Source organism: Emydura macquarii, unplaced genomic scaffold (assembly GCF_026122565.2).
Source record: "Emydura macquarii macquarii isolate MOO-44397 ecotype Brisbane River unplaced genomic scaffold, CSIRO-AGI_Emac_v2 contig_2795, whole genome shotgun sequence".
NCBI lineage: Eukaryota > Metazoa > Chordata > Testudines > Chelidae > Emydura > Emydura macquarii.
In genome coordinates, this window is record NW_027132932.1 from 1,115,422 (window position 1) to 1,132,133 (window position 16,712).

Here is a 16,712-nt window from a genome sequence, read left to right on the forward strand (position 1 = left end):
GCCAAGAAGGAGGGGGAAGAGGGAGCCATAGTCAGAGCAGAAAGGGAGTTCTGTCGGTGTACAAATCTATGGTTGGGGGAGGAGGGAGTTCTGGGGCACACAAACTACAGTTATAAAAAGGGACGGCCAACTGGTGTAAAGGGCTATAATTTTAAAATTGCCTGTTTTGACCCCAATAAATCCTCCACATTGTGTGGAGACTGGACTCTAAACTGTTGCTTTCCGGCGAACCGCGTCTGAAAATCGAGAGGGAAGGGGTGAGAAAAAGCCCTAACACTTAGTTGAATAATCAGATGAAAAGTTGTGGATAGCAGAGGAGTATGGTGATTTGTTCTTCTTACCTGCAATGTTGGTGTACCTAACTTAAGCCTTGTAAAATGAGTCCAGATACCACAGTGGTTGGTATCCTAACATATATCTGTCAAATAATATCCCATTCAGTGGATCATCAATTTTTCATATTTAATCTTCTTAGTATACAGAAAATAAGTGTGAAGCAATAGAGAGGATGAGCAAAACATTGAAGTAAGAAAATATTGATGCAAATTTTAATGCATTGAAGCAGGTGCTTCAGGATTATACAGAGGCACAGCTGCATAAACCTCAGTATCATGTCAGATTATGTACACACAATGAAAATGGCCAAAATAAATCTTGTCATAAATGGAAGGCTTGAATGCATTGAATACTCTGTTTACATAATAAAGTAATGAGTTATTTCTCTAGGTTGATAAAAAGTTATTAGCTAAATATCAGATGGGACTAAAATATTGGTTCAATAATCATATCTTCATCAGCCTGCTTGAGAAGAGGACAAGGTTTCCTAACTTTCAGAATCGAGGAGTTGGCAAGAATTAGCATAATGGAAACGCATACTGGAGTAAGTTTGCCACAGATCATGTCAGCATCCATTTGTATCAATAACGTCTGTGAAAATGGCTAAGCCATTTTTTATTAAACTCGACAATTTGAGAGACTGAGATTCCAGGAAGTTTTATTGAATTTCAAGTTGATTGTCATTGTTGCTAAGAGTCCAAATGATTGTCAGGGTAAACATCACATAAGGGTAAACCATCATGCTAAGACTTCCTTTGTGCTTGCAAATTGAATAGTCTATAACTTTGAAAGGTTGAACTTGTAACAATGCAACTTTGTTTTGTGAAAGTGATTTCACACAGCACAAACTGTAATAAATGAGGGCAGAGGAACAGAGGGAAAGGCAGAAGCCTAAATAAGGGAGAAGTGCTATGTTTTAAGAAGAGCTTTGCAAAAGGATAAGGAGTTAGTGAGCTGGAGAAATCCAGGAAGGATCTTATGGAGGAGCTGCAGAGAAGAAGGCTCTTGTAGCCGTGAGACAGTATGAAAGGACAGAGAGGAGGAGAATACTGGATGACAGGACGAAATGGGGAGAAGAAGCGAGAGAAACAAGGCTGGAGAAAACCTCTGGACAGTTTGAAAAACAAAGATTTGGAATTGGTTACTGAAGTAATCCTGCTTCAGTGTATCTGCAAGGGATGCTGGCTATGCCACTGCCTCCACTGCCATTGGCAGGTTCTGGGTCCCTAGTAGTGCAACTGTAGGATACCCTTCCACCCCCAGCACAGATCCCACCAATTTCTGCTGCCAGAGGCTAGGGACTGAATTAAGGCCCTAGAAGAAAATTATTTCCTGCTTCTAGGCTTGGGGTATAAAAAGGTAAAGATACAACTTCTGCCAGATAGGCCTATCAAATAGACACCATGCACAATAAATATATTCATTTCAAATAAGCCTTGATCACCACATTTCACTTGGGTATTCATCAAGACAGAATTACTTCTGGGGGGCAAGGGATTTTTTTATTTATTTTTTTTTTGAAACAGCAGACTACTTATTTTCACCTCTTTCTATGAGAGTTGTAGCAGGACCAGCTGAACTTTCCTAAACCAAGCTCAATGTTGTCCATTTGTTGGGAGCCCAATGGTCACACTTAGGTAATTCCACTGAAATCAGGAGTGACTCCAGACTTGCGCTGGTTTCTGGTATAAAGGAGATCTAAACCTGCACAATGCAGAGATTGCAGCTGCCCTGCTCTTGAGCATGGAGGTGTAGTCTCAGATGCAAGACTACAAAGCTCCATCTTATTATTATTAATACAGAGGTAGTGCCCTAAATGTGCTAGGCATTTTCAGTTACAGAGGGAGGTGCAGTCTTTGCCCCAAAGAATATGCCATTTGAAAAGCTAGACAAAGGAGGGGGAAAGAAATGCAATATGCAAGCAAAGTGATCGGGCAGGTCATAGGTCCACAGCTTATTCGTTGGATGTTTGTTGCTGTACAATAAACATATTAAATTTCCTCCCACAACTGAGCCTCCCCTCTCAAACCCTCCTCCTCCCCAGCAATCCCTAGCTACAGATCCAGTGTCACTGCCCCTCCCAGCTTTGGACTTCTTTTTGCACATTAAGCGAGCAGTTCTGGCATGGAGCAAGCAAGCAGATCACTCAGTTACTTTGTTTCCTGCAGGTGGCACAGAAGAAGTGGGTCTTCAGCAGGGATTTAACTGAGGAGAGGATGAGGATGACGATAGTCAGATGTGTTGGCAGTGTGGCCCTCACTTGGATAAGGTTTGAGGGAGGCTGATGGCCAGCCACGGATCTCTATCAACACAGTTTGCCCAGCCCCGTACTGAAATCTTCATCAGTGAGTCCCTCATCATCCCCCATATGCTCCTCGCTTGTGTAAAAGTGGGTGGAGTCTAAGTATTTTCTGCCCCAATCCACAGAATTGGCAGAGGTGCAGATCAGGTAGTGGCAGGGCTATCCATCTCATCAGTGGCAGGCTGGGGATCTGTGGAAATCCAGGCTCCCATCTCCAAAGATCCTGCCAGCTGTACAGAGGGACTCCCCCATTCACACTCCTCTCCAGCCCCACCGCTACCCAGGCAGCATCAAAGGACTAGTAGTTATGTTGCCATGAGTGTTCACACCCAGTCAGTGACTCGGTGTGCGGCAGGCACAGCACAGGCAGTGCCAGTGGCAGTTAGTGGAGCATTAACTTACCTGCGGCTTGTTTACAGTCGTGCTGCTTCGTGCAGCTCTTCATTGGCTCCTGCCCCAATCTTTCTCCCTATTTACTGTATTCACATGCTCCTTGGGCAGTCAGCTATTTTGCTAAGAAGGGAGAGATGGCTACATTACAAGGGGAATACTGTTTAACCATTTTCTCCTTTGGAATCACCCAATTGTGGATATTCAGGGAATCTGCTCCTTTCCACAATGTGGGTTGATTGGGAGAGGGAAGCAGATTAGATCAGTTATTATTAAAGCTCTTACACTGGCCATTTAATTAAAACTAATTATTAATAACTAACAATTTGAGGTCTTTATTAAGGATTGAAGAATTTTACTCAAGATGAGGACGTTATTTCTACTGCTTTCAGCAAAGCTTTTCTCCTCAGTGGCACTTTGTCTTATGTTAGGATAGGACTTGAACACTGGGACAAATAAGTGATTCTTAACGCCACTTTAATACTGAGAATGTATTCCCACAAGACAGAGCCAATACAGTACTGTGTCTGACTCTGTCTCTGTCTCATCTAGTGGCTGATTTGTAGTGTATCTCCTTAGCAATTCTTGTGGCAGTTTAATTTTGACTAGAAGCACAATATAAACCCTGCTTGAGTATACTACTGTAAAAATAGAGTGTGTGGATTCTACCATGAAGACTGGACAAATGTTAGTGTTTTAAATATACAAGCCATTTTTAAAATCAAATGATCATGTAGGGGTTTGGTTGGGGATTTTTTGGGGGGCCTCTGCATTATGAAACAATGAGCATGGACTTTCCAGATCCCATGCTCATCCCTAGCAATTTTGCAATTATCTAGCACTTTTCAGGTAAGGGTCTCAAAGTACTTCACAAACAGAAATGAATTCTGCCCCATGACAATTCTGTGAGATAAGTATTATCACCCCCATTTTACATATGGTTAGTCTGCGGTACAGAGAGGTTAACTGACTCCCAATCCTCTGCTCTCATCATGACACCAAATCCAGCACTGTCATAACAAGAGAATTTAACTCCTCGGTGCTTCTGAACATTTGCAGAAGTGGCTTCTAGGTGATTCTGTCAATGTAGCATATTGTATGTCCAGATCAAATGAAACAAAGAAAGCAATCGGTGGTCCTGAAGGCTTGGCTTGGTGCAGCACTGAAAGGCCTTTACATAGTAACTGTGGCATAAATCATTTCATTCATCATTAAGAGAAAAAATATTTGTGGTGCCGAAAGAAGTAGTTACATAAGAAATTGGATAGGAGGCAGGTAAGGAGTTACATAGAGCCAGTTAGTCAACAAGGGAAATTAGAATGTTAATAGAATTAAGAATGATACAAGAGTTGTGTTTTGACAGGTATTTCCATACCTTCCAACACATATTTAGATACGCTCACAACATATTTCCTGTTCATGTAATTTATTGCTCAAGTTATAGCAGTTTGCAATGAGTAAACAGACTTGCAAGTGGCTAGTGAAATGAAAGATGACAGTGGGAAAGGGCAGTTGTCCATGTAGCTCTGATGTATTCATACCCACAATCTTTTTAAGAATGGACATTTTTTGTTCTTAAAACAGGTACATGCTTGGAAAACATCTCATAATAGGTGGACTCTAGGACTATGTCTACACTGCAATTAGACACCCAGGGCTGGCTGTGCCAGCTGACTCTGACTCAGACCCTATCTACACTTACCTCCGAGATTCAGCAGCAGTCGACGGGAGTTACCCAAGCTACACAAAAAACTTGTGTAACTCCCGTCGACTTCTGCACTCCTTTTCTGCGCGCCATCTTCACTGCACTGCGTCAAGAGAGAGAGAGAGCGGTTGGGAATCAACCCTACATTGGCTAGATGAGCTAACATGCCTTTCCATCTCTTTTTTTTATTTCAGGTCAACAAACTGGATAAATCTGGTAAGAACTTTTGAAAATGTCAGCCCCAACCAGAACTAACCCTGGAAATCTTAAAGAGGCCTTAAATGCTGGTTATCAGCAGTTGTAATTTCACTTGGATGGAACACTGGGCTGTGAATCATGAGACCTAAGTTCTGTGCCCTGATCTGCCAATGACTGTGTAAACCTGGACAATTCATTTTCCCTCTTTGTGCCTCTCTGATTCTTTGTCTGTATTGCCTATTTAGACTGTAAATTCTTTTAGGCAACAAATGGCGCTTACTATGTGTTTGTACAGCACCTAGCACAATGGGGCCCTGATCTCAGTTGGCGCTTCTAGGTTCTACAAATATCAATAATAATGTTATGAAAGAGGTGTTAATGACCTACTTTTAGGGATCTCAGAAACAAAGGCACTCACAGACTTTATTAAAGTGAAGCTCCATTGCATAGTAAAAACAGCTGCAGACAAAGGAAGGTGCCGATGCCTGGATCCACCTGGATCAGCCAACTGAGAGGGGAGTGTGGCACTATTGGCATTTCCTGTATTTCAAACCCAGAGGCTGAAGGTTGGGACAAAATTATCGTGTCAGCAGTTAGCAGAGAGAATCTGTCTTTTGCTGCGAGTCTGTGTGGGTCTCTGGAGAGAAAGAGGCAAGAGAGCTCTTTCTTTGCAGACTGCAGGGTACCTGGTCTGAGGCTTCTGTACAAAGAGAGCTGTGTCGTGTGTGCTGTTTTGTTCCTACCACTGTGGAGGGAAATAGGACGTGTGCCCATGGTGTAAATAAACACATTACACTAAGAACATATCCTGGCTCCATCTCTCTAATTTCTCATCCAAATGGAGACCACCCTGAAAAGGCCCCAAATTTTGGCTATCGGATGGCCCGAAAGGACAACAACTATAATTTACCTTTTGAATTCTTTGCTCTTTACAGTTTTCCTTTTTCCTTGTTTTCTTCCTGCTCTCTGGCATGTTGGCCTGCCCTCCAATCAATGTGTAGCTAGAAACACCTAAGTCATTTCAGAATATCATAGCATTACCATGCTGCACACCTCCACATCTAGCCATGCAGGAAGAAAGATTTTCTTCTTCTTGAGAAATTGCTGCCTAGTGTGTTTGCAACATCTGTGCGAGATATTCTGTTCTGCCAAACAACCAATAAAGCTTGAGAAATTGTCGATACTTGTTGAGAATGTAAGTGTAACTGTTTGCATCCTGGCCCTCGCTGTAGGCACACACAGAAATGGTAAACATATGCTTCTTCCTGTGAATGGACAGGGAAAACCTGAAAAATCAAACGGCCTTTCACAGTTACCATCATGAATGTTTATTTTATGTTTGATGATGGAAAACTTTAAAAGATCCATGAACCAAATTGAATTGGGTCATTTCAATTTTCGTGGAGAAAGATATTCTTCAAAAGCCTGAATCATTGAATCATACCAGAAAAAAAAACACAAAAAAGGCTTGGACTTTCACTGTTAATAAGGCAAAGATACTGTATGTATCATCTGAGATTAAAATATTATAAAGTATTAGTATTGTGTACAATAGTCATTTGTATTGATTCTAGTTCCTTTTATTCCATAGCTCCCATTCTGTCTCCTTACCTGTCACAAAAACGTCTCAGGCTCTCTCTGTATGTATTGTATATACACAGAGCTGTCCCTAGGGTTGGGTTAATCGGGACGACTGCCCCGGGCACCGCGCTTTGGGGGCCCCCACGCTGGACTGGGTGGGCGGTAGGGAGCAAAGACCAGGTGGGTGGCTGCAACCAGCCTCCCAGCTGGGAGTGGGTCCTGGGTGGGAGGCGGGGGCTGCAACCCACCTCCCAGCTGCGTGCTGGGACCAGGCGGGCGGCTGCCGCCAGGGTCCTGGCTTCGCACTGGGACTGGGCAGGAGACGGGCGACTGCCACAAGGGTCCCAGCTTCGCACCGGGACTGGACAGGAGGTGGGTGGGTGGCCCACATAGTGTGGTTTGCCCTGGATCCTCCCCCAGGGACGGCCCCATATATACAGGATGTGATGCACACACCCTTTTGGATTCTCTGATACTAGACATCAGGCATTAAATTTCGTTGGCTACCAACTACAAATCCATGTCATAAAACGTCAAATAATCTGGAAAAAATCTTATTCCAGGCTGTGTTATCTACCCTGTTTTATGCATGTTTTGTGTAACTGCACTGGTAATAGTGGGTGTAAAGTTGTAAGATACTGAAGTGTCCGAAGACCACCATTGAACAAGGGGGGCTGGAGTCTGGGTTAAGAAAGCTAAGAAAACCTGATAGAGATTTGCAGAGTAGGTAGGTGGCTTCTAAATGATAGGTATTGGCTTGCTGAAATCATTTGGTGTTATTTTTAGTGTGTTTTCTGTGTTCTGTATTATAATTTCAGTTCCGCAGGAGGCCACGATCCTGAGAACAAGATTCTGTCACATCCATGTCTACATTGCAAACTGGACTACTGTCCTATCTAAGCTTCCATGTATATGGCTGCTGTATTCAGGCAGAAAGTTTAAAGAGCTGGATAGGTGATGCTGGACCATGATCCACCTTCTATTATTAAGTTAATTTTCAATTCTCATTTATCATCTTTTCACCTTAATAATGATTTTAGATCTCCACTGCAACTTTTTGCAGCATGTACCAACTTTATTTTAATTCCAGATCAGAGGATTTGAGAAGTCATGGGCTGTGGGAAAGAGCAGAGTTTGGGATCTTTGGAAGGGAAGTGTACAAAGACAGTGGTGGGAGGCTAGGTGGGCAGAAGGAGACAGTAGAGAAGAGGCTGATATATACTTACTTTCTTTACAGGAAATCATTTCCATCCATCACTGCAATGCAGCCATCACTGTGATGGAATGTGTCAAATGTTTAACAGGGCACAGAAGATTTTAAGAGGAAGACGAGCACAGTTTCCAGAGTCATTGAACCATGAGGACAAAACAACACAAATATGACTGTGCCCTAATGCAATGTTTTGGTCCTCCAATATGGGAAACATATCTACCTTGTCCAGGAATCTGGCAAACCATACAGCTAATACACAACCATAAAGTTGGAGCGCCTTTATACCTTGTGAACATGGATCATTCTCACGCACCATAAAAGCAATGACTGGGGGTCAAACTCTTATCAGTTTATACCTCTTTCATATAACTTCATTGGGGTTGCATAGGATTTTTAAATAAGAGGAGGATTAGGCTTATTTATTTTCAGTTAATGTTGTATTCTATTGAGTCACTCTTTAGAATTTGTCAGCATTGCAAATTCTCTTTTCACAATCAGCATGCTTCCAGTAAATCTGATAATGGCCTTTTAAATAAGCTTCATTTATCATCAACACTTGAACTGCATAAAAGACAGGGCCAGATTCTCAGTTGGTGTGTCTCTGGGTAGCTTCATCGTCCTCAGTGGAGCTACACTGACATCCCCTGAATCCCCCAGCTGAGGGTCTGCTCTATGGAATTTAAACTGGCAACTTTGCAATGGTGCTTCTATCAAAGACAGAATTTGCAAAACACAAAATGCACACGGATAGAGAAAACAGCACATACTTGGGGCGTGCTATCCCTTTCATAAGGTGAAGATCTGAGATTCCAAGCTCAGCATTTTTTGCAGGTAATGCCATTGCAGATAACAGCCATCTGCATATCTGACAGTCTTTCTAATTGCACACCCACCCCCTGAGGCAGCCGGTCAGGCTACGCTTATACAGTATTTGTAATTCACATAAGACCAGGAATGTGAGAGTAAAGACACAGTGATCACCCTTCAAAGCACCCCCATTTTAGGGAATATGATGCATCCGATGACTATCTTTTAATTATTGGAGGCCCCAATCCTGCCCTGAGCTCATGGGCAGACCCCAGAACCTGCTGGGGAGCTCCCCTGAAATCCAGGTTGGGGCCTAAGGCACTTGGCAAGCTCTAAAGAAGGGCCACTACATTCCATTCATTTCTCACAGACTAGGAGTCAGTTTCTGAATCATTAGGAAATTAGCATCTGGTGAAGACACTTTCAAACCGCCCTTTCAAAAAGAAGATTGATTGAAAAAATTGAGTTTTGAATTTTTTTGAGAGACAGCAGTGGATTCACAAAGAAGAGTTCAAATAGGTGGGCCTCTTTTCACCAAGTTGAAAAATGACTTGTTCTTTCATTTAATCCTTTGGAGAGCCCTGTCACCTATTTGCAGGATTTGAACAATCTGAACCTTTCCTGTGCCATCGGACCTCGCTTAGGGCACAAACAAGGCTCTGCCATCCCTATCTATGCTGGGCTGCACTTTATAAATCCTCTGTGTCAAGTCCCATCAGTTTGCCCCCTCTTAAGAACTGTTTGCTGGAAAGGTTCTTTCTGTTGGTCCCTTCCACGTGTTCCTCCGGCTGCCCAATGGCACTCCTGTGATGGCAGATGCTCTGGCTTAATTCTTAACACAGGTCCCAGATATTCCCATTTTCCTTTCTGGCTAACTTTGGAAATAAAGCATTGTTGAACTCTCTGACAGATCTCACCATTTGTTATAAATTTATTTCCATTCAATACCTAATATTTTCTGGAGGCATTTGCTTTCGGAAGCATTTAGATGTCTGTCTCCACCTTTGGTGGATTTTCAGCTTGACACCACTTTCTACGTTAAGCCATTTGTTTAAGTCTATATTTCATTTAAGTGCTCAAGCTGTACCTTTATATAAACGTTTTCTGATGTTAATGATTCTTGTTGGCCTATCATAACACTTCACAATGTTGCAGAGTGGATTGCTACTTTGACAATAGCTGAGGTAAATAAAGTATATTTAACAAGTTCTTTTAAGCCAAAGTCACCTTAGCAGGTGCACCCAAGTAAGTGCTGAGGGCCCAATGGTGCCACCTTAACTTGCATTGAGCAGCACATTCCTCCTCAAATAGCGATATTGACTTTAATGGGAATAATTCCAGAGGAAGATGCTAATCAACATGAGCAAATCTATCAGAATCTGGCCCCAAGAACTGGCTTTTTTCAATTTCACTGTTGCAAAAAGTGTCAATCTTTTTTTTTTTTTTTTTTTATCAGGAAGGTTGGATATCAGGTGGCAAGGCTCATCCTCACAGCTATGGAAGGTCTCACCTGTATAATCAAGACAACTGGAGAATCATTTCATTCAGAGTTTTCTTGGTTGGTAGTCCTTTGTTGAGGGCGAGCAGAGTTTTCATCAGCAGCTGACATGCCGTGCCAGTGTTGGGCACCACAACAAAGAAATCCATCTTTAGAGCTGCCAGAATTTCCAACATTTCTTTCTTTTTTACTATTTCTCAGGGAATCCCCTAAGCCTCCAGCTTTGTAAATTGTCCATCTAACTGGGTGACCAGAATGTAACATGTGGGCTAAAGGTGGCCCACAGTATGGGCCACAGCTGTCTCCTGTTTCATTAAAGAAGCACAGCCTATGGAAACCACAAGTCCCAGCATACACTGCTCAAACTGATCCAAATGGAAGATGGCTCTTGGGGACACGCAGTATCCAAAGGCCCCAGTTCCACATGGAGGATTGGGCCATCTGCCGACTCCATTACATGGAGGTTAGATAAAGCCTCTGGGTTTTCAGAAAGTTACCAATGTAGCACACAATGTCGAACTCTGTACCTTACCTAAGGTTTACTAGTACATCGGGCTTTGAGCTTCTTGGAAACGCTGGTCCTAACCCCATTTGAACAACAGCTACCACATCCTTGTTGAAAACTGTATGTCAGTTCACGCACACTGACACTCTGCCAATAAGGCCACATGTGCTAAATCACGTCTGTTAAAACCACATGTGAAACTATGCCTAAAGAAGCATACAAAATAGCATCCTAACATGGCGGTATCCTGGTTTTCATATGAGAGACACCGGGGTGCATGTCTCTGAGTCAAACTGTTTGAAAGTAAAAACCAGGAGAGTTCTGTAGCACTTTAAAGACTAACACATTTGAAAGTAGTCATTCTTTTCTAAAATATAGCAAGATAAATTTGCCAGGAGGGAAAGAAAACAAACTAACGAGTCTCTCCAGAGGAATGGACCGCTATGCTGACTATTGCTATGACTCGTATAAATTCCACTTTTGAAGAAAATCGAGACTGAAAATTACAGTGAGCTCTTTTCAAATGACACTCTCACCTGACAAAATGAAGAAGGGAATGCCACAGCACGGGGACGCCTCTTGACAACTTCTGGGAATGTCTCAGATTGAAACACTTCTGGCTGTATGGCAGAAAGTTGGTTTCCAGGATATACATACACCCCCGCAAATCTCTGTTCAGATGATGTTAGGAAAATGTCCTAATTTACTTACGTTAAACAAAGGCAGATACCTAGTGAGAATTGCTGCAGCCAATCAACCATTATTTCAGTACCATGCTTGCAACAAAATACCCAGTATAAAAATATGGTTCACAGGCATAAAAGTAGTGAGAAAAGTGGAATGATTTACTCCTTGAATGAGGCGAATAACTAATCTGTATGAGGAAAGATGGTGTGAGTGGGATGAACTGATTAGGAATAAATGGGTACCACTCTGGTGGCAGCACATGGAACCCACACCACTGCAACTTTGTGCTTTTATCTTGTTTAGCTGCTGTCGTCCCTCTTACTGCTCAGGTGAGAAAATCACTTGTGCTGCCTGCACTAATTTGCTATTAGTTTAAAAAACTGTAGTGAAATAAACGAGGTAGCACAGCTTGAGCTAGCAGAACTGCCCATCTGGCTGTGCATATTGTCACTGAACCCAAACTGGGTTGCATTAGGGAACACACTGAAAGCTGCTGGGAAAGGGTGATGCCTTAGTTGAGTAGCAGGAGGAGCATGATTTGGGGTAGTCTGGAGGAGTTTCAGAATGAGCGCTAAGAAGGGAGCATGCTACTATTGTTAGGTATGGGCTGGGATATATTGTTTAGGATTAGATCAAAGCACGTCAGTTTCCCTCTACATGGTGATAAAGGACTTATTGTTCTTACTTGCCGTGCATCCAGATACTTAGGTGGCGCCCACCTCCGCAGTATTCGAACACCTCACTAACATTGACGGATCCATGGATGAGCGTCATCTCCATTTTTCAGAAGCACAGAGAGATTGAATGCCTTGCCCAAGGTCACACAGGAAGTCTGTAGCAGAGCAAGGAATAAAACCAAGATCTCCCAGTACCTTAACCGTATGACCATCCTCTGTCCCACCATCAAATGCTTAATCAGACATTCTTACTGTATCTCTTTCTCTTACATGACTCTGTATGAAGGTGATAAGCATTTATTTGCACAGAAATCTGCTATAGGGTAATCCGCTGTTTAAGAAGAGAATTGTTCTTTCTTTCCACTGAGTTAAAATGGAAAAGAAAGAAGAGTTGCTCCCTCTTTGGTGGGGTTGGAAACAGCACAAGAACATTTTTGTCACTGAATGGTTGAGACGGAGGTGTATGTACTTTGGAGGGCTAGGGACTCTGTGTCCCTAGCGCTGCTCTAAAAGGAAGCCAACTCATTCTGTGCCTGACTTCACTGCTGGCTCTTGACAAGAGAGGCTCTGGGTGTGCTGTGCAAAATGGAGGTGATCTGGTAGTACAGGAGGTGGAACAGGAAGGTTTCTTGGTTTATTCCTCTGTTTCTATAATGTATTTTTTTACTGTTCGTTTTTTCTTGGGCACTTCACTTACCGGGGAATCTCCTTGTGTGAGCAAAGCTGTCTGACTCCAGCACAGAATTACCATCTCTGGAGACTTCCTCAGAGGCCAAGAAACGAGGACCCTTTCAGAAAGTCAAGGGACATTTCTTAAACATGGGGATCGATGGCAGCACCCGGCTTAGCGTCCCCTACTTACGCAATTTGTAGGGAATCTATTTTGCAGACTTGAGTTATGGTCTTGTCTTCATTTTAGCATAATGATACTAGCTGGAGTCATCCTGACTCTGAGGTTAGCCCCATCTGGTATAAAAAAGGGTAGTTCAGAAAAGGCCACCCTCAGACTCTGCACAAGAATGCTGTCGCTCAGTTTATGAATTCAAGATGTCAGAAGTTTTACATCCAGGGATCTAGTTTTTTGCTACAGTTTCCATTCAGAAATGGGCTGTGCCTTTGTAACGAGCAGCAGCTGAAAAGGTCTGATAGATTTGCATATGGAGGCCAAACATGTAGCCAAGAGTCATCCAAGTATTGCAAAGAAACACAGCCTTGGGTTATAATCCAATCCCTTGGACTTCCAGGCAGGTGGATTCTCTTGTCCTGTGTCTACATGGCTCCACAGGCCTGCTTTCTGCCATGTGCTTTCTTGGACACACAAGAAGGGGAAATAATTAAACATGGCCATGAGTATTTCCTTTTCTGTGATGGTGGGGTGTGTGTGTGTGTGGTCTACCGGCTAGAGCTGCACTGCACTTTTTAGAGCAGGGCCATGCTTTTAGCGTGGTCTCATACTGCTGAGCCTTCCCTCGCCCACCAAGCCAGCAATCAAAGGATTAAATCCCCACAACAGCCTCCCCTCTGTTGAACCAGCTCCAGGCAGCATTGCTCAATCCTCTTAGCCACTCTAAGGTGTCTACAGAAAGGGCTCTAGCGCACCTGTAAGGACCTCCAGGATAGGTTGCAAAGGCCATTATAAACAACCTAGATCTACAGCCCTCATCAGGCTCCCAGCAGATAATGAACAAACAAGAAACATGTCATCTCCAGACTCCCCAGCATGAAAGTTTCCCTACTGATTCCCAATCCAATCTCAAAGGGCCTCTCGCCCCTGTATTACTGTTATGTACCATGCTGTTCTTTCCTTCCTATCTACACACGCAGCATTTTCGGGCCAACACAAGTTCAGCTGGGAAAGGAGGTTTCTTATTAGCCTGACGCAGTGTAATAATGGATGGTGCTCCAGTAAGAAGGATGATGGTCTCTGTGAGATCGTTAGTTAGTTGGTATCACTGAACAATTCCTTAGGCATAGTTGCTCCCTTGGCTGTAGTTATTTTGGTTTGGATGTATTTGCCTGTCACATTTTGCTCGCAGTTTGCAAAAAACTGGGTCATCTGTGCACACAAGTAGAGCCATCCATTCTCCCTCCTTCTGCAGAAGTTGCTGCTGTATGGACTCCTCCTTCGTTTGCAGCCAGACAGCAACCCAGCACAACATACATTTCATCAGCACAGACAACACTAACTGACACAGGGAGGACATATTTGCAGCTCAGTATTAGCTGCAGTAGCAAGGAAAGTGGTTGTGGCCGAGGCAGGATAAGTGAGGGAGTAAATTGATATGCTCATGGACACATTTCTAGACGCCCTGTTCCTCACAGACGGGAATGAACTGCTGTGAGCTTATCCAGTGACACTACGTTTTTCCTCCTTTCTTTTAAAAGAAATGAATCTTATGCTCATGAAAAGCCCTGGCTCCTGCCACCTCGGAAAGTGATGTCCACAAAACAGGCAAGCAGCAGAGCAAACTTCCTCACATGTCACTGTTTCTCGCCCTGCTGGTTAAGTGTCTGTAGCCATGTCTCCCTCTGGTCTCTCTCTTCTGAGCCTGCCAACACAAGGTGCTTGTTGTGGTGGTTTGTATGAGGTGGACACCTTACAGAAAGACACCAGACAGAGACCACATTCATTTCATATTGACTATAAAAGACCATAGCTTGTTAAGCTGATAACACCGTCGTGACTGACCTCCATTCAGACCCTCACCGCGTTCTGTCCATTGCATCAGGTGCCTTACCTACAGGAGATACAGTCGTTCTCTTTACTCTATGACATTTCTTTCTCTTCAGTTTCTCTGCATTTCTTTTCTGAACATGCTGAGGGATCCTTGACGTCAGCTGCTCAGCTGTGCTTGTGGTGTGTCTAATCCAGTTGGGGATGGACGAGAGGCACAGGTGACTTTATACCACTTTCATATCCTCTGATCCAGGGCGTGGTTGGGACTGTTTTGACCCCTGGCACAGCACAGAGCAGCCTCAGGGGGATTCTAAGTTGCTCCCAGCTACAACGCCCACCAAGGGCCACGCTCCCTTTCCCTCAGCCACTTCTGCCACATGGCCTCAGTGCTGGGGGGCAGGCTGGAGGGGCACACAGCCGCTACACTGGTTCTACTCTATCAACGTATCCTCTGTATGCCGAAGGAATCCCCAGGTAGCCAGTTACAAACTTTCTGTCTTCTTTCTGCACCAGATCCACCGGAGCCCACGGACAGGGGAAGCACCACCCACCTCCCCTCTGCGCAGGCCCCAGCCCTAATGCAGGGAGGAGTCTGTCCCTGGGCCTGGCCACAGGTTCTGTGCAGCACCCAGCGCACATTTGGGTGCTACAAAATCCCGAAGAACAATGCATGTTCTAGAGAGAGGCAGGAAAACGTTTAAACAGTGCATGCTCTTTCTGTTCTGACATCCCAGCGGAGCCAGGAGAGCGTGTTAACGTGGCTATTACACAAGGAGGGCAGGGCAGCGCTCTTAGAAACCAGTGATCCAAGGAAGGTTAAAAAATGCTTAAGGCAACATTGTGTCAGGCACTGGAGATTTCCAAGGGCACCACCCTGCCAGGTGCTGAGCACCCTCAGCCCCATTGACCTCCCTGGGAGCCGAGGACACCCAGCACTTCGCAGGTGAGATCAACAGACTGCAGAAGCCAGAGCAGCAGATGTGTACAACAGCATCTGATTTAAAACAACAGGCTGATTTAAAATGACTTGCGGAGACGTGGCTTATTGCGGGGGCTGAAGTCACTGTCTCTCCAAACTTATATCGCTCCATGGGCACAGCCACCCCAACTCCTTGGGCCCAGTTCTCCTCTTGTCTACACTGGTGCAACTCCACTGAACTCTGTGCGCCGCCTCCCCATTGTTAGTGAGAACAGAATCCATCTCCCCTAGAAGCAATGAATGCAACAGGCTCTAGTTGAATTCATGTGGCTTTTCTCCATAAGCTACTTCAGGGATACTTTCTGCCGCCACATTCCCCTATGACAGACATCTCATTCACCAGCTCTTGCTCTCCCTGCTTCACTTCTCCTCTTGTACTGTCCCCCACTCCCTTTTTACCCTCCACCCCCAACGTTAACGGAAACAATAAAAGAACAGAAAATCTGAATTTTCTTTTGAACAAAGCAACAAAATGGCTCCTGAAAGCTGAGGTGAGAATGGGGGCTGATAGCTGTGAAATATATTTTTCTTATCCAGTGCTATAAAGGCCTGTCCCCCTGGCATGCTGGTAATGTATTTTCTACTGTATTTATGAACGGAAAGTTCATACCCACTGTGTTTGGTTGGGGTTTTTTTGATTGGTTGGGGTTTTTTTTGCATTGAACATTTCAGTAGATTGCTACACTATATGGAATGTTTAGGAATAGCCAGAGGGCCAGTTAACCCTTTTATTGCTGGAGTTTCACATTCCTACTATGCAGCCATTAACATCCCATTGATAATCCGTGGAATGCAGTAGTCAAACAGTTTTAAGATTACCTCAGGCAAACTTCAGAGCCACACCTTACTTGCTGCCAAGTTTTTACTGTTTCTCTCTAAAGTCATGCACAACTCATGCATTTAAAATATATATATATAGGGTCTGTCTTAAGTATTTATATGATTTCTACTAACACAGCATCTGAGCAACACAGAATCTTTAATATATTTATCCTCAAAACACTCCTGTGAAGCAGGGAAATCCTGTTAATCCCATTTTACAGATGGGGAACTGAAACATAGAGACTCGTTGAAGATCACACAGGAAGTTTATAACAGGGACCAGAAACCGGGTCTCCTGGGTCCTAGACCATTGCCTAGCTTTAAGTCTGCTCACC